Source organism: Ambystoma mexicanum, chromosome 10, assembly GCF_040938575.1.
Source record: "Ambystoma mexicanum isolate Mex_15411 chromosome 10, UKY_AmexF1_1, whole genome shotgun sequence".
In the NCBI taxonomy this organism is placed as follows: domain Eukaryota; kingdom Metazoa; phylum Chordata; class Amphibia; order Caudata; family Ambystomatidae; genus Ambystoma; species Ambystoma mexicanum.
In genome coordinates, this window is record NC_090932.1 from 257,787,225 (window position 1) to 257,801,900 (window position 14,676).

Sequence of the window (14,676 nt, forward strand, 5' to 3'; positions counted from 1 at the left end):
ACGAAGGGAGCAAAAACAAAGAAAGTAAAAAATAAAAGAACAAAGATACAAGTGACGAATAGAAAGCAGGGAAAAGAACAAACGAAATCGAAGGGAAGCCCCTAGGGGTGGCAGAAAGCGGGACCTCACAGGGAGAGACTCCCCTCATGGTGACAAGGACTCTCATTCTGTGAACCCCGTACCTGTGATACCATGAAATCCTTGAGGTCCTCCAAGAACCAATTTGAGAGCACTACTGTTTGTTACTGCAATATTCCCTCCTTTCCTCACTTCAGACTTAATACTACCTAGACGAGGACGAACCTACAGAGTGATGTCATCTCCCAAAATTACTGTGAGAAGAGGAAGATTGAAGGAGTGATGCAAACTACTCCTTTTCCAAGTGTAGACTGTACTGAGAAGATGTGGCACCAGTGAGGCATGAAGAATACTCCACTGATACAAATAAAGGACAATGACACTCCTGTGGGGAGGACCCATCTAAAGGACATAAAAATCAAGAAGGGACTCGACAAAGGGATAACCCGACGTGAAATCTGTCAGCACTGGGAGGTCCCAACCTGGGAAACAAGTGATTAGGAGAAGCTGGTTGCGGTTCTTCAACTACACAGACACCGAAAGACCAAGAAACCTGCATAGCCAGCCCAGTGCAGCAGGAAGCAGAAAGAGACAGACATGGAGTGTCCGACAAGAGTGAGCGAGATTAACAGCCCAGGAAGAACTGTGATGTGCCCCATGAGAAAGAAGCTAACGGGAGGCCCAGTAGGGGTTTGAGCAAGGGTGAAGAAGAGTATCTCGGGAGTAATCTCCCTTTTCACAGTTACTGCAAGAGAGGTATCACGGATCATGATTAGACGGGAGTAGTCTTCCTCAGAGGGTTTGTGGAAACTGTGACAAAAGCCAAGGATATTACGGGAGAGATCTCCCTTGTTACAATAGACTAGAAGAAGAGAAGGAAAGTCCAGGAATTATTGTAGGACATGTAACCAAGCCCAAAGAGGTCCCTAGTAGGAATTAAAAGTACTTATCTGAACTTTTGCAAGTGACTATTAGTATCATCATTGGTGTCTAAAGACGATAGATGCATCAGTCTATGCATAGATCTGCAGATCCCCAATGTTGCCATCCAAAGAGAGCGTCGGTTGGGGCTGAACATTGAGGACATGATCGTGAAACTCAATAAGGCAGTCCGTTCTACAAAATTTATCTCAATCAAGGATACCACCAGCTGGTCCTGCACCCCTCCTCTAGACCAATCACACCATTTTCTCCACACATGATGGCCTGTTCAGATTATAAAAGGCAGAATTTTGACATCTCCTCAGCTGAAATATTTCAAGAAACAATCGGGTGCCTCCTCCTTCCCTTCAGTAACGCTTCCAACTACAGCAATATCCTCCTGATTTTTGACACATCACAAGCCAAACATGATCGGGCACTCATTAGGGTCTGCACTGCCTTGCAGGATGCAGGTCTGATTCTGAATTAATTAAAATGTGACGCTGACAAACGAGGACAAACAATGACATCTGAGATTCTGCGGTCACATATTCTCAGATTGGGGAATGAACCCAGAGCCCAAATAGATGCAAGCCATCGATGCATGGCCAGCACCAGCCATTGTATGTGAAGTTTGGTCTTTTCTAGGAATGGCAGGCTGTGCACGATATGTACTCGGCTATGCCACTCTCCAACTGACCCGCTGAAGTGGTTGATAAAGGAGTCCTCACCCTTTCACTGGCATGAAGACTGCCAAGAGGCTTTTAGTAACATTAAAACTGTACTACGGTCGGCGAAACAACTGGCCTATTTCAACCCATAGTGGCATGCAGAATTCAGTTGATGCCAGCCCTGTGGAACTGGGTGCTAAACTAGCTCAAAGGAAATGGGCAAATTCCCAATCGACGCATATCATTGCATGCATAAGCAGGGCTCTGTCTGCGACCAGAACTGCATACTTGCAAGCGGAAAGCAAGATTGCTGTCTTGACCTGCAAATCCTTCCAACTCGTGATCGAACAATAATTTCTGTTGATCACTGATCACCAAACCCTACACTCTGTGTTCGGCAACCTGAAGCCCAAAATGCCAAAGCACATTGAATCATGGGGGGGAATATGCCTGCAAGAGTAACATTTCAATCAATCAAATCAATAACTTTATTCAGCCATAAGGCCTTGACAGTGCACCCTAACGTCTACAACAAGAATACTAAACAAATTTCAATCACAATGCATCCTTCCATATAGTAATATAACGATTACCCTCTCAGTTTTCCAATACTAATCCATTGTTCTGCGCCAGATATCCTGTTAAATTTCTCTTCTAGTCACCCAGGGGTCCCAGGACCCCTGTCCATCTGGACCTAGCCCAGGTACTATTTCCCAACTGCACTCAATTTGCACCACTTAACACAAGATTCAGGGGTCCGGTTACAGGGGTATAATCCTTAGAATACGCTATATGGTGTGAGAAACTAGAGGGTGTCTCAACCGCTAGTCTCCGGGGATATCTCTCCCAGGTGGCCAGGGCACAGTCATGGCCTTTTGATCCAGACCCTGGGGATGGACCAGTGCAGGAGGATCACCTGGGTGAGGTAGAGAGGGTGAGATAGCCGATGGTGAGATGCAGTATTCTCCCTTATTTTGTTTATCCAACCCATCTTATGTTTTAGGATGCTCCGAGGTCCCAACCCGCCTCCCCACACCTGTCCGTTTTTACAGAAACACTGGGCCGAGGGTGACTGCGAGTAACCAGACTAACTCTCACATTGTACTGGACATGTCCCGTTAATCGGGTCAAGCAAAGTCAGAACCCATAGACACACTCTGAGCAAGTCGGAACACTGGTACGAGCAGAACCTCCGGGACCAAGGCAAATCTACTGGAGCAGAGCGACGGACCAAGGGGCGAGTGTAACAGGTCAAGAACGTTTCCTACTGGAGGTCGTTGCCTCTGACAGGCTGCAGAAAACACATGAAGGCCAAATCCCACAAGTGAAGACTGCATTGTGTTTCAAGTACGCCAGCGACCCTCCTGGGTGAACGTCAGAATTGGGGAGGCGAGACAAAGCCTGTGGCACTAACCTTGGCTCATGAATTGGGAATCGCAAAACCAAGAAAAAAGACGTACCCAGCTGGTGAGTTGGCAATCGACCTGAAAGACTGCTGTGTTTGGAATAGCAACATTTTATCACAAGTGAAGGCTGCACCCCTGTGAGTGAGACGCGAGGAAAGGCAGACCTGTGAATGAACTTTGAAGTAAAAGATAGCTGCAAAATCAGCAATATTAAGTAACTGAGTGGTCTGGCGAATGGAAGTAGCCCAATAGAAAGTAAGCGAGTAAACAAAAGAACAGCAAAAGTGAAATAATTAGGTTTAACTCCTAGAGAAGGGCAGAGTGAAAGTTGAACTGTAAACTTTGAGTCGAAGTGGTCTGAAAGGTAAGTCACGCACATTCAAAAGTGGTGCGAGCCCAACAGAGGGAGACTCGAAGTGAAATGAGCTTGGGGAAGGGAGCCCCTCACACCTCTCCCCCTGGCCCCCCGCCCGGCAAGTTTGTGTTGAAGTTTATCATGCCACGTCTGAGCCTGACAGAGGGGGACCTTTTGTGAACTTTTTGGTTGAAACATTGAAGTCGAGAAAAGAAACCTAAACGTAGAAGGCCAGACAGGCCTCGATCCACGTTCTGGAACTGTTTATTGTATTGGAAGCCAAGCCAGAGTGTGTCATCTTGCCTGCAGGGACAGCCTTACTCTGAGGTCTAAGGTGGGGAGGAGAGAGCTGGTTCAATCACCTTTATTCATTTGAACACCGACTTTTCCTTTTAGCATACATTTCTTCTTTTTGCACTTTTTGTACAAGAGATAGGGCAGGTATTGGGTTTTGTTAGCATAGGCCATTTTGATTTGACATACTCCACTAGGACTACGTTACTTATTATTTGATGTTCGAGACTACTCCCATCCTAGTTATAGGGCAGAATAGGTGTTTCTTCAACCCCAACAATTTCAATAAAGGTTTTGCAAATTGTACCCATTGTGTCAGTGTCATACTTGTGGTGCCATGCCTCCCCTACAATGGGCACACATTTTGGTCTACTGTTAAGGCTTGTGCTTCGTCTAGTGTTAATGCCCAAAATTCTGGCCCCTATATTTTATCTGTAGGAATTCATAGGTGCTTTCCCCATGATAGTTCAGTCTGTTGCAGGTCACTATGTCTTCTTGAATTAGATAAGCAGCCACATACTGCACACAACCACGGTGTGCATTTATTTGAGTGCATCCATAGTTTCCTGCTGGTTTGCAATTTTGGTATCTTGCGCAGAAATACTGTATTTCCCCCCTCACCATGACATCTATCGTACTTTGACTGGGGTAGTTATCTGCAAGCCCTAAACTGCAATCCCTAGAGTTGTCACTATGTGAGGCATAGAATACAATTACAAGATCATTCACAAACTGGGTTGAATCCAGCTGAATACATCTCCAGACAAAGGTGGGGTCCAACAACAAACTCGAAAAAAATAGCAAAGTATACGTACGATACATCACAAATGCGCTGCCTGTGGCACTGATGGTAGCTGAAGTGGTGACTGAGTCAGTGGCATATCCAGCAATCAGTCTAGCCATCAACTGTCAAAGGAAAACAAATGGAACAATTTCAGGGAGATCCAGGAGAGACATCCTCATGCGGACCTGAAAGACTTTGAAGGCATGGCTAAAATGCACATGGAACTGGCAATCACAGAGAATGATATTCCAGTAAGAGTATGGTGTTGCATCTGGTTTCCCTGTTTGTTCCTGTATGGTGAGTGTTGTCATGAATGGAATGTCCTGAGGGCGTCTGGAATGTTTGGGGTTGAATGAAGGTTCTACCCAGACAGTTGGATGTATGTAGCTGATCTTCCTGGATCTCCTCATGTACCTGTGTTCACGGTTACAACGGAACTGAACATGTAACTTATTTAAAGAAGCTTAAATCAACTTGCCTTCAGAGTTTCTATCTGGTTTATAACACATGGTACATGGGTAGTGCCGAAAATGTTGGTAAGAACATTGGTTCACACGGGAGAAGAAGGACACGGGGGGGAAGTGAGCACAAACAAGATACCCTGAAACCAGGTGTGGTTTCCAAAAATGGACAAACTAGTTGAGTAAACAATACAACACGGCTTTGCCCGTCAATGCGCTTCAGCAGCAGACTCTGCACTTCCACTACCAAACAGCGTATGGCCAAACAGTGCATGGCATCGAGTAGCACTTGACTTCTACGGAACAATGTCAGAAGGTAACTATCTCTTGGTTGCAATACATGTGACATGGGGTTCCTAATATTCAAAACTTCAGCGAATGGGGCATCTCACACACAATAACTAGCACTGGACCCCACATTTAATGGATATGCGTCCCAGAGATTTACAAGACACATGGGTTTCCAACACCAAAAGATCACGTCACTGTGGCCACAGACGAATGGCATGGCTGAGCTGTTCATATTGTCCATCAAGGAAACAATACAAAAAGCTATGGTAGAGGGTAGAGGAAATGCCAACACAACCAGAACTATGGCAGATGCTGCGTCACCGTTGAAACACTCTGCCCAAAGCCACAGGCATTAACCCAAATGGGGCTTTTGATGAAATGCAGACCACAAACAAGATTACTCGCAATAGGAACCGAAACGAATGACAATGACAAAGCAATACACACAAGGGACATGGAAAGGAAGCAACTAGCAAACGAATATACAGATGACAAGAGGAGAGCAAAACCAAAATCATTCACAATCTGAGATTAAGTCCTAGTACAACAAAGACAAAAGAGAACTGATTCATGATATGCAGCCACTCAATTCAGGGTGTTTGATGCAAAAGGAACAATGATGGCATAAACGGATCACCCAGAAGTTAGCCGAATGCATCTCCCTTCAAACATCTACAAAGACCAACTGAAGAAGAGAATGAACTTGGAACACCAGAGGTGACAAACCCTGACCTTGAGGCTGGAATAGAGAAGGAACATTATCCAGAGGAGAATGAAAATGAAGAGCTCAAAACATCTAGTGACCACAAAAGATCGAGCAGGATAAAAAGCTCAAAGGCTAGTAGGAGTGTAATCGCACATAAAGGATAGATGAGGGAGAGATGTGTGCTGTAAGAGAAGGACAGCCTCTTTAAGGGACAGAGGAAGGAAAGCAGAGAGGCATGGTGAGTGGACAGAAGAGGAGCGGACGGAAGGAGGGGTGAGGGGGGAGTTCACTAAGTGAGGCGTTTAGAGTGAAGAAAGAAATAAAAGTACCTAGCTCCTCAAGCAAGGTGTCCTCGTTATTACACTTCTAGAGGACCTACCATGGTAAAAACATCAACTGGCAGTGCTTTTGTTTGCCAGTGTCACTTCTTATAAATATATAAATATTAGTTGTCTTAGTTTCGGATTGACTTTTTGAGATATTGCCAAATAATAAAGTGTTAATGAAAAAATAGTTTGACACCGACAAACACCTGCAAATGAACCGAAAGGGTATAATTTTGTCCAGTGCATTTTTGTTCTCATAAAACTAAAACCGGTTCAGGATTTAATGCGCTATTGATGATCACAAAGGTGTAAGTGCTCTCCTCAGACAGTGGGCCAAGCAACACTCTTCAGTCTGGATTGTTAGGATGGACATTTCGGGTTTTATAAAATGGAGTACCGTTAAATTGGGTAATGACACTGATTACATGCCTTATAAATGGATAGAATAAAGTTAGATAAAAATATTATTCTTACTCTTGTTTCAATTTGCTCCTATTCTGAGGGGGGATTCATCTATGTGGAGTTTAAGAATCATCTCTTAGCTTGCCTGTTGTACATAAATGAGTTGGGAACAGGTTATGTAGTTGTAGCTTTGAAATTGGGTTTGCATCCAGCGTGAAGAGCCTGTTCTGTGATTAAGGACGACATTTACCTCATTTGAGGCTACATAGTTGAGGTCAATGAGGCCCAGCACTTTTGCAGTATTGAAACTGAGTGGGCAGCGACCTGTCTGAGGGCTCTTTATGGCATCCACAGTCGTAGTGGGGTAGTTGTTCCTGTCACGGAGGGTGTATGAGAACTGGCAAAGGGACAGTATGAGTTTAGTCGTAACCCACTGGTAAATTTGTGCTGTGAATTTTGACAAGGGCCAATTGTCATGGATGCAGAAATATTCAGTTTCATCCATAATACTGACCACAGCCGCTGAATCCACAATGAATTGGTGTAGTTACCCTATCTGAAGAGCCACTTGCAGTGCTGCAACATCTGCCAGTGATTAGCAAAAGAGAAACATTCATCGGTTTAAGTATATTCATCGGCGTATGGATTTCCTATATTCTTTGGAGGGGTCATCAGTAATGTGCGTCTTCCATGGCGCAAACCATTCTAGGTGGGGACGGGCATCCCATCGCGGGCTACCTAATAAGTGTGAATTGAGACAACGTATATAATCTGGGTGTGTTGGTGGGAATGCCACCCCTTCTCTGCCTACCGAAAGGACAAGATTCTCTCAGACACATTTGGTTCATAGTTGACTAATTGCCGAACAGGCTCCTTTATGCACGAAGTGAAACCCACACCTGTAGCATAATCGTGGATTTTGTGTAATGTTACCCGGGAATAGATTCCTCATCTAAGAAGTTGGTCAATTGGAAGTATGTCACCTTTTTCATCAGGCTGGTGACAAATTCATCAATAGTTGCATACAAAAGCTTTTGACGTAAAATATAGTGTACCTCTCATAATCTCGAATATCAACGGATGAATCATGAGCATGCAACGTTTTGATAAGGGACTCAATTTCTTTCCCCACCAGTTTGGTGAACATGTCATGGAGTGCTGGTGATCTGCCATCGCCCGTAGCTTTGATAAAGTCAGAATACTATTATAGCCATTCTTCCCAACGAGGACCTCTTTCCCACTGAGGTTGCAGTTGGAAAGCATGGGGCTGAGGAAAGATGATCTGACTGCAGCCAAGATGTGTGCAGGAATGGCAGCTGCACCACTTTCTTCCATAGTGGGGACAGGCGATCAATATAGGTGATTTGGCTGGAATGGGGACTCCGTGGATGGTGGGAGTCTTGTGGGTATGGTGGGCCGGTAGTAGAGTACAACAAGTATTTTCATCAGGCCTGCGCATCTGTCCACACGGACAGGAAACGGGTGGAAGGCATGGAAAGGAGCATGGGTTGGTCTTCATTGCCCGGCCATGTGTTGAGCATGGATGAGCGCAACCCTCCCCAGGATGCCACCCAGCACAGAAGTGCTTTTCTGCTCTTGTAGGTGCCAGGTGAGCACAGATGCAATGGGCATGTCCCTACTCCGGAGGCCACAGAGTGTGGATGTACTTTACTTTGTGTATGGGTGCAGCCTTGAGAAGTTTGGTGCTCGGATGGGCGCTGGTCTGAGCATGGCAGCTCTTCCCCTCCTGTGTATCTGTGCCGACAAGCACGGATGTGCTATCCAAACGATTAAGTTGAATTTCCTCTGGAATGGATCATTGGCAGTCTGGTCCATTAGAATCCTCATTGCCAGTTGTTTTACCTTCGAAGGCCCTCTATAAATGCAATGACGAGATCAGAGACCAAGCTTGAAGAGCTACGTACTTTAATTTCTTCGTCCCCTCACTTACTGATTCCACCCTCCCCCATCCTTCCACTGCTGCACCCTCTTCTGTCCACTCTCAACGCCTGGTTGCTTTCCTTCCTCAGTCCCTTAAAGGGGTCATTCTTCTCTTGGAGCAAAAGAGTATGGATTTATCTCTGCTAGACTCAAACAAAAACTCAAATGGCTTTAAATATTCGGGAAAAGTTGTGGAGCAAGAGGAGGGCATTGTGGGGAGAAAGTCATAGGGCGGGAAGAGACATTATCTTGAAACCCACAGGGGCCAAAGGGTAAACCACCAACAGTCCACAAACCCAACTTCAGTTGACAGTTAAAACACACACACACAAATGCTCTACAGGAGCCACCCATGCTGCCCACACTCGTCATTGGAGCCCTTTGCAGACAATTCTCTTTTGTACAGCAAGAGTCCAATTCCTCAGATTCTCTGCTATTCCAAGTGCTGCCAGAAGAGCAATCACCATCCACAGCTCAGTCAGAGTGCTGATGGATTGTGGCAATCTTGGTGAAGGCTCCTCCCAATCTACCCCCCCTCAAACAAACCATTGTTTTTTAATTATGTTTTTTTAATTTTTTTTAAATGTGTCACATGGTGATTCGTTTTTGTTTAAAGAAAGAAAATGATGATTACTCCAGTCTACTGGCATGTCACATACTAACAGGCTGTAGGTTAGAGGTGTTTTTTGCATGACAAGTGCAGCCCCATCTTCTACACGTCCTTCCATTCTCACCGCTTTACAAGCACTCATGTACGTGAACAAGAATTAAGAGCCGGCAGGTAGCAGTAACTAAGACACATTCATTGTTGCACAGCTTGACTAATTCTGCTAGTTTAACCATTACCAACCCGAGCTTCATTCCGACTTCCCCAGAATAGCATTACTAGATTATTAAAGTGCTAAATTAGCTGATGTCCAACTACACTTCTACTTCTCTATTGCCACAGATTATCACAGTGCAAAATGAATTGCTTGCTTTCCCAGATTAATTTGTGCACTGCAAGATGAACTGTTTCCAAACGAATTCACCACTTGATTGCCAGATTCATTATTGCACTGGAAGATTAATTGTGGTACTGCTCAATTAACTACTGCCAAACTATACTTTGCTCTTTGATTGTCCCAGATCGTTTGCATTGCTAGATTGTCAACCTTCTGCCCCACTGTACTTCACTTGTTGACTGCCCTATTTCAATTGATGCATTACTATATTTGTTTTTTTGACCATCACTGTACTCCAGCCCAACCAGGCCCAACCCTCGAAGGCAAATACAAGATGTGCAGAATATGCCTGCCGGGGATCCAGGTTTGTGGGCAATGTTTCTTACTCATCAGCTCTTGGAGTTGAAGGTGCCAATGAACACAAGGCAGGAATGAGGAAAATGGGTCTTCACATTAGTTTGATCAAATGCCAGTTGCAAGGAAGGCATGGTAAAACAGACTCAAGTGACGACAATCAAGGGTGTTTATTTAACTTTCACAAGGGGGTGAAAAACTGCATTCCTAGTGGAATCTTGTCAAAATAAAAGGGCCTATACAAGAAAAAAAAACATATTGCCAATCCTTACTGCTACTATAGTGTGGGGTAATGTTCATGAAAAAGAAAGAAGTATTCACAAAATGATAAGTCAGGATGTACAGGCTGTTGGCCTGCCTTCCCCACGTTTTCAGCGTGGAGTAAGGGGGTTCAACTGAGCCAAGCACAGAGTCTGGCTTCCTTGACACGAGGATACAGTTCCAATTCTATTATCAGGGCCTTTAAGTCTATTCTTCATCAGTCTCTTGATTCGAAGGGCCCTATGTACAAATTAAAAATAGAAAGTTCTTTTCTTCTTAGGGCAATATATTTTGGGTGTCTCTCCCTGGATTCCCTCAGCCGGGCTCAGATACCTTTATTCCTTCTCAGGTGACTCACGGATCACCCCGGAAACCCCTCAGCCGGGTTCAGATCCCCTTTTCCCATTCAATTAGTCTCCCTCAACCGGGCTCGGACTAAGTGCAGTTCACTTTATACTTATCGAAGACTTTCGAATGTGCACAGGGTTTAGCTGGACTACTGGTTGAGCTTGACTATTGCGATACAAAGTTGCTTTTTTATAATGCAGTTGCCATTCAGGTGGATAACTAACAGAGACCTTTGAATGAGCACGCACGTAGAGCCGGACCACTCCGTACACTGAATATTAGCTGAATTTTTCGAAGTCCATTTACTCCTTTAGATTCCACTTGTTCGCGCTTCATAACATGTTCTTCAAACACTGTCCTTAATGGATTTCTTCCGAACAAGGTTGCTGCTTGCAACCTTGGTTCAAACACAAGCTGATTTCATATAGGTTTCTCCGACTCACCAGCTGTGGCACAAAGGACAGTACCACGGCGGCAATCGCTCCTCCCAGTCTGGGTTATCAACACAGGAGCGCCCCAGATACCTTTGAAGCACAGCGCAGGTTTGATCACCTTCAGTTCCCAGTTTTAGGCTTCTCACTTTCCAAGGCTCGTAAAAGTAGCGGTTTCTAGAGGTCAAGAGAACTTCCCACCTTGCAACCCTCTCCAGTCTCGCTGCCTTTCTCCTTGTGTAAAATCGCCCCCTTGGAACTGCTGTTTCCTCGTGTGCTTTCCGTCGCTCGAGTGTGCCTTCATGCTCTTTTTTTTTATCTGTGTGAGGAAGTGTGATGGGAGTCAGGTGTGTGTAATGATTAGTAATTGCCTGACCTTGCCTGACCAGGGTGTTGGACATGTGTATACAGCACTGGTGTTAGTCCATTGTTGCTCACGATGAACTGTCCGTGAAAAAGTGCTTTTGTTGGGAAGAGGGGCGAGTGGGTTTGAGCTTCTAGGTATCCTACCTGGTAGGATGGGGAAAGGTGTTACAGGAAAGGGGATACCGCGTCTCACCCTTCGTTGTCCCACTTCCACTTACTGAAGATCCCTCATCCAGGTAATCCTCCCGCTCTGGTCCACCCCTGGATCCAATAGCGATGGCAGTATCCTGGCCACCTGGATGACAGATCCCCGGGGACTAGCAGGTAAGACACCTTCAGGTTTCTCACACATGCAACTGGACAAGCACCAGTTTAAGGTCTGGGCTCACTCTCCATGGTTCTGCCTTTGTGCCTAAACAGTGATAGATGATAGGCCCCCTAGAGGTTTCGAATGCGGCCGAGGCCCAAGTCTGTGTTTTAGATGTCTGGGGAGAGTATAGGGGAGAGGGGGGCACCAATAGAAGCTTCACTAGGGGGTTGATTACAGTGAAACTGGATGTGTAGACTGTACTAAACAAAGAACACCAACTTGGAAAATAGCAACCACCTTTTAATGCAACCCTGGCTTTGCACTGCAACCATGACAGACACAAACACAGAACAACAGAACATAGAGATACTCGTGTGAATGTGGGAACACGCTACAGCCTAGGTGGTATTGGGGACAGCCAAATTCACAAGGATCCATAAACCTTTCATTGATTTATATTGTTTGCACATGTAACCAAGGAAGAATACGCCCGGCAATACCAGGAGGGGTCCGAGAGCTCCCTGCAAGCATTTATCCCATGAGAGGGAGGGCAGGAGCCTCCGACAAAGTTCGGCCCAAACCCTCATTTATAGTGACCAGATGCCCCCATCCCAAGACTCTACCATTTCAGAATAGCAGGCAGCCCAAGACCCCAGACCCTAGAACTGTTAGAACACCCATGTATTCTAAAGATCACAACGGAATATTGAAAGCCCATGTGACTTGTGCTGAGAAAGCTCAGTGTAGGATGCCCTGGAATGGCACTGAAGCGTCTGGGATCGAGTTGGGGTTTGTAAGAGGACATGACCTCTAATGTAGCCTCTGAGCCCATGCCTGCAGTACTAGGTGCAGATTAGGACTCCTGAAGACGCAGTGAGAAGAGTCCCATGTGGAAGAAGATGGACAGGAGGCGCTGGGACCCATTACCTGGCATCCCATATGAGCAGGCCGGCTATGTATAGGTTCTGATAAATATAAGGGTGCCTGGATATTGTCTATTGTCCTCCAGGTAAGCATACATAATCAAAAGTAGAATTTGGACCACTGGACAGGAGAAGAGAGGGATATAGTTCACTTTTCAACATTTATAAGCAAAATATATAATCTTTCATTTGCACATGAACAATAAATACTTCACATAACAAAGGCCATGTGTCCTTGTTGATAATTTTCATATACATTTACAAAAGGCTCATCCTATAGACCACTTTTCCCATCATACACCATTCATACCTCACTCATGCATAGCAATCTTCCCATTGTCACCTATGTTGAAAACAGGGTAGTGATTGTCCCCAAATATCAACATCGGTTTTTTTTTAGAAATGATAAAGTCCAGCACTACTGTGTTGTTCAAGATGTGCCCCTCTGTATGGTTACAGCGGGTTGCTTGTCTACACGTGTTTCAGTTGTAGTTTATAGGCGGTGAAATCCTTGCCTCAATATTCTTAGCCAACCTTCATCAGGACGAAAAAACAACTAACAACTGTGAGTTGTCTCTGGATAGGATGGGTGAGCCTCTCGGTCTTTCCACACCAATGTAGCAGACGGGGACTTGATAAGGGGGAGAAATCCCAGTTGACTAGTTCAATGTAGTAATATATATACTGGTCAATATTTCATAAGTCTGATGTCTTCCGCGTCATTGATATTAGCCATCAATCTAACACAGTGACTGTGGATTTGCATTTCCAATGGGGTAACCCATTTTGAGCACCTCGTGTAATTCGGGTTCAGGTAAATAATAATAAGCCAACCGAGTTGCCAATTGTGTCCAGTCTCGAACGACAGTTATACGAGCGGAATAGAGTTACCAGCGCTGGGGCTGCCGCATAAGTCTCTGCACATTATCACATTTAGCACATTATTTAGGATTCCCTGATGAAGACGTGGATTAAAATATTCCAACACGTGAAACCGGTTAGAAACCAAAAGATTGTTCGAGACGAGATCAAATGAAAAATACTTTCTCAAAATTATTATCCAGATCTCCTCCAATATTAGATAATATGTTGTTAAACTAAATTGTTAAAATTCTTTCATGTGGTCATCTGAATGCCCTTTTACATACAGGCCTAATTTTTGTGCATGTATTTTTGTATGTGTATGTGCGTATGAGAATGTATGTTGATGAATGATTGAATTGCTCACTGCAGAAATGAGTTTGGTCATCTGCTTTGTTTTAAAATATTTTGTTCTTCCTGCAACTTAGATGTGATTTAGAGTGTGGATTCATACATGATTGATTCATTTTTGTATCAAGTCATATAAATATTTTGATACATAAATTCTGAATAGAATCCTTTGGATGCTTTTTCAGTTTTCTCCTACTCAAGCTGACCTGTTCTATGTGAGCGGAGCATTAAACAGCTTGTTCGTGCTCATCTGTTACATTTGTGAGAAGGTGCTTCTTCTATTACACGCTACACGTTACAAATGAAACACGATTTATGGGGAGCTAAGACCAACTGGGAACCGGTTTCCAGGCTGGCTGGAGAAAGGAGCTGTTTGAGGAAATGAGGAGTAAGCATTGTGTTCCAGACCGGCAGCAGAAAAGGACCTTGCTGAAGCAGTAACTCCAGATTGAGGGTCCAAATGGATTCCCGAAAAAATGTGACGCCACATCGAACATGACATTGTCCCTATATTCATGGGAAAATCCCAGGAATGCAAGGGGCTGCGGGAGCCAAGGGGATGCTAATGTGACAGATACAGGTGCTCTGTTAAATGTGGTCCCTATGTGTCTGCCATTTAAATTGATTACCAAGTGTGATGCCAAGCACTGCACATTTTATTTATTGAGAAGTGCAGTTTAAAACAGACTGCATTTAGTGCAACTTAAATGCGAATTGTTTTTGAAAGATTAAGCGTATTTTTTCTGTGGATCCTGCCGTTGTAGACTTCCATACAGTTAAGGCTTAATCAAGATACCTGTCAAACAAATTGCGCCACCACCAACAGACTACCCAATCTCACCTCAAGCCAAGCCATCAATTCTACACAGAAATGACTTCTAAAAACAAAAT

The 14,676-nt window shown here is 44.6% G+C and overlaps 1 protein-coding gene across 4 annotated transcripts in view; it reads right to left on the minus strand.

Annotated features, from left to right (window-relative positions):
• The window catches only part of AMMECR1L (AMMECR1 like), a 510,558-nt gene that overhangs the window by 254,776 nt on the left and 241,106 nt on the right, over nt 1-14,676 (minus strand). The window lies entirely within an intron of this gene.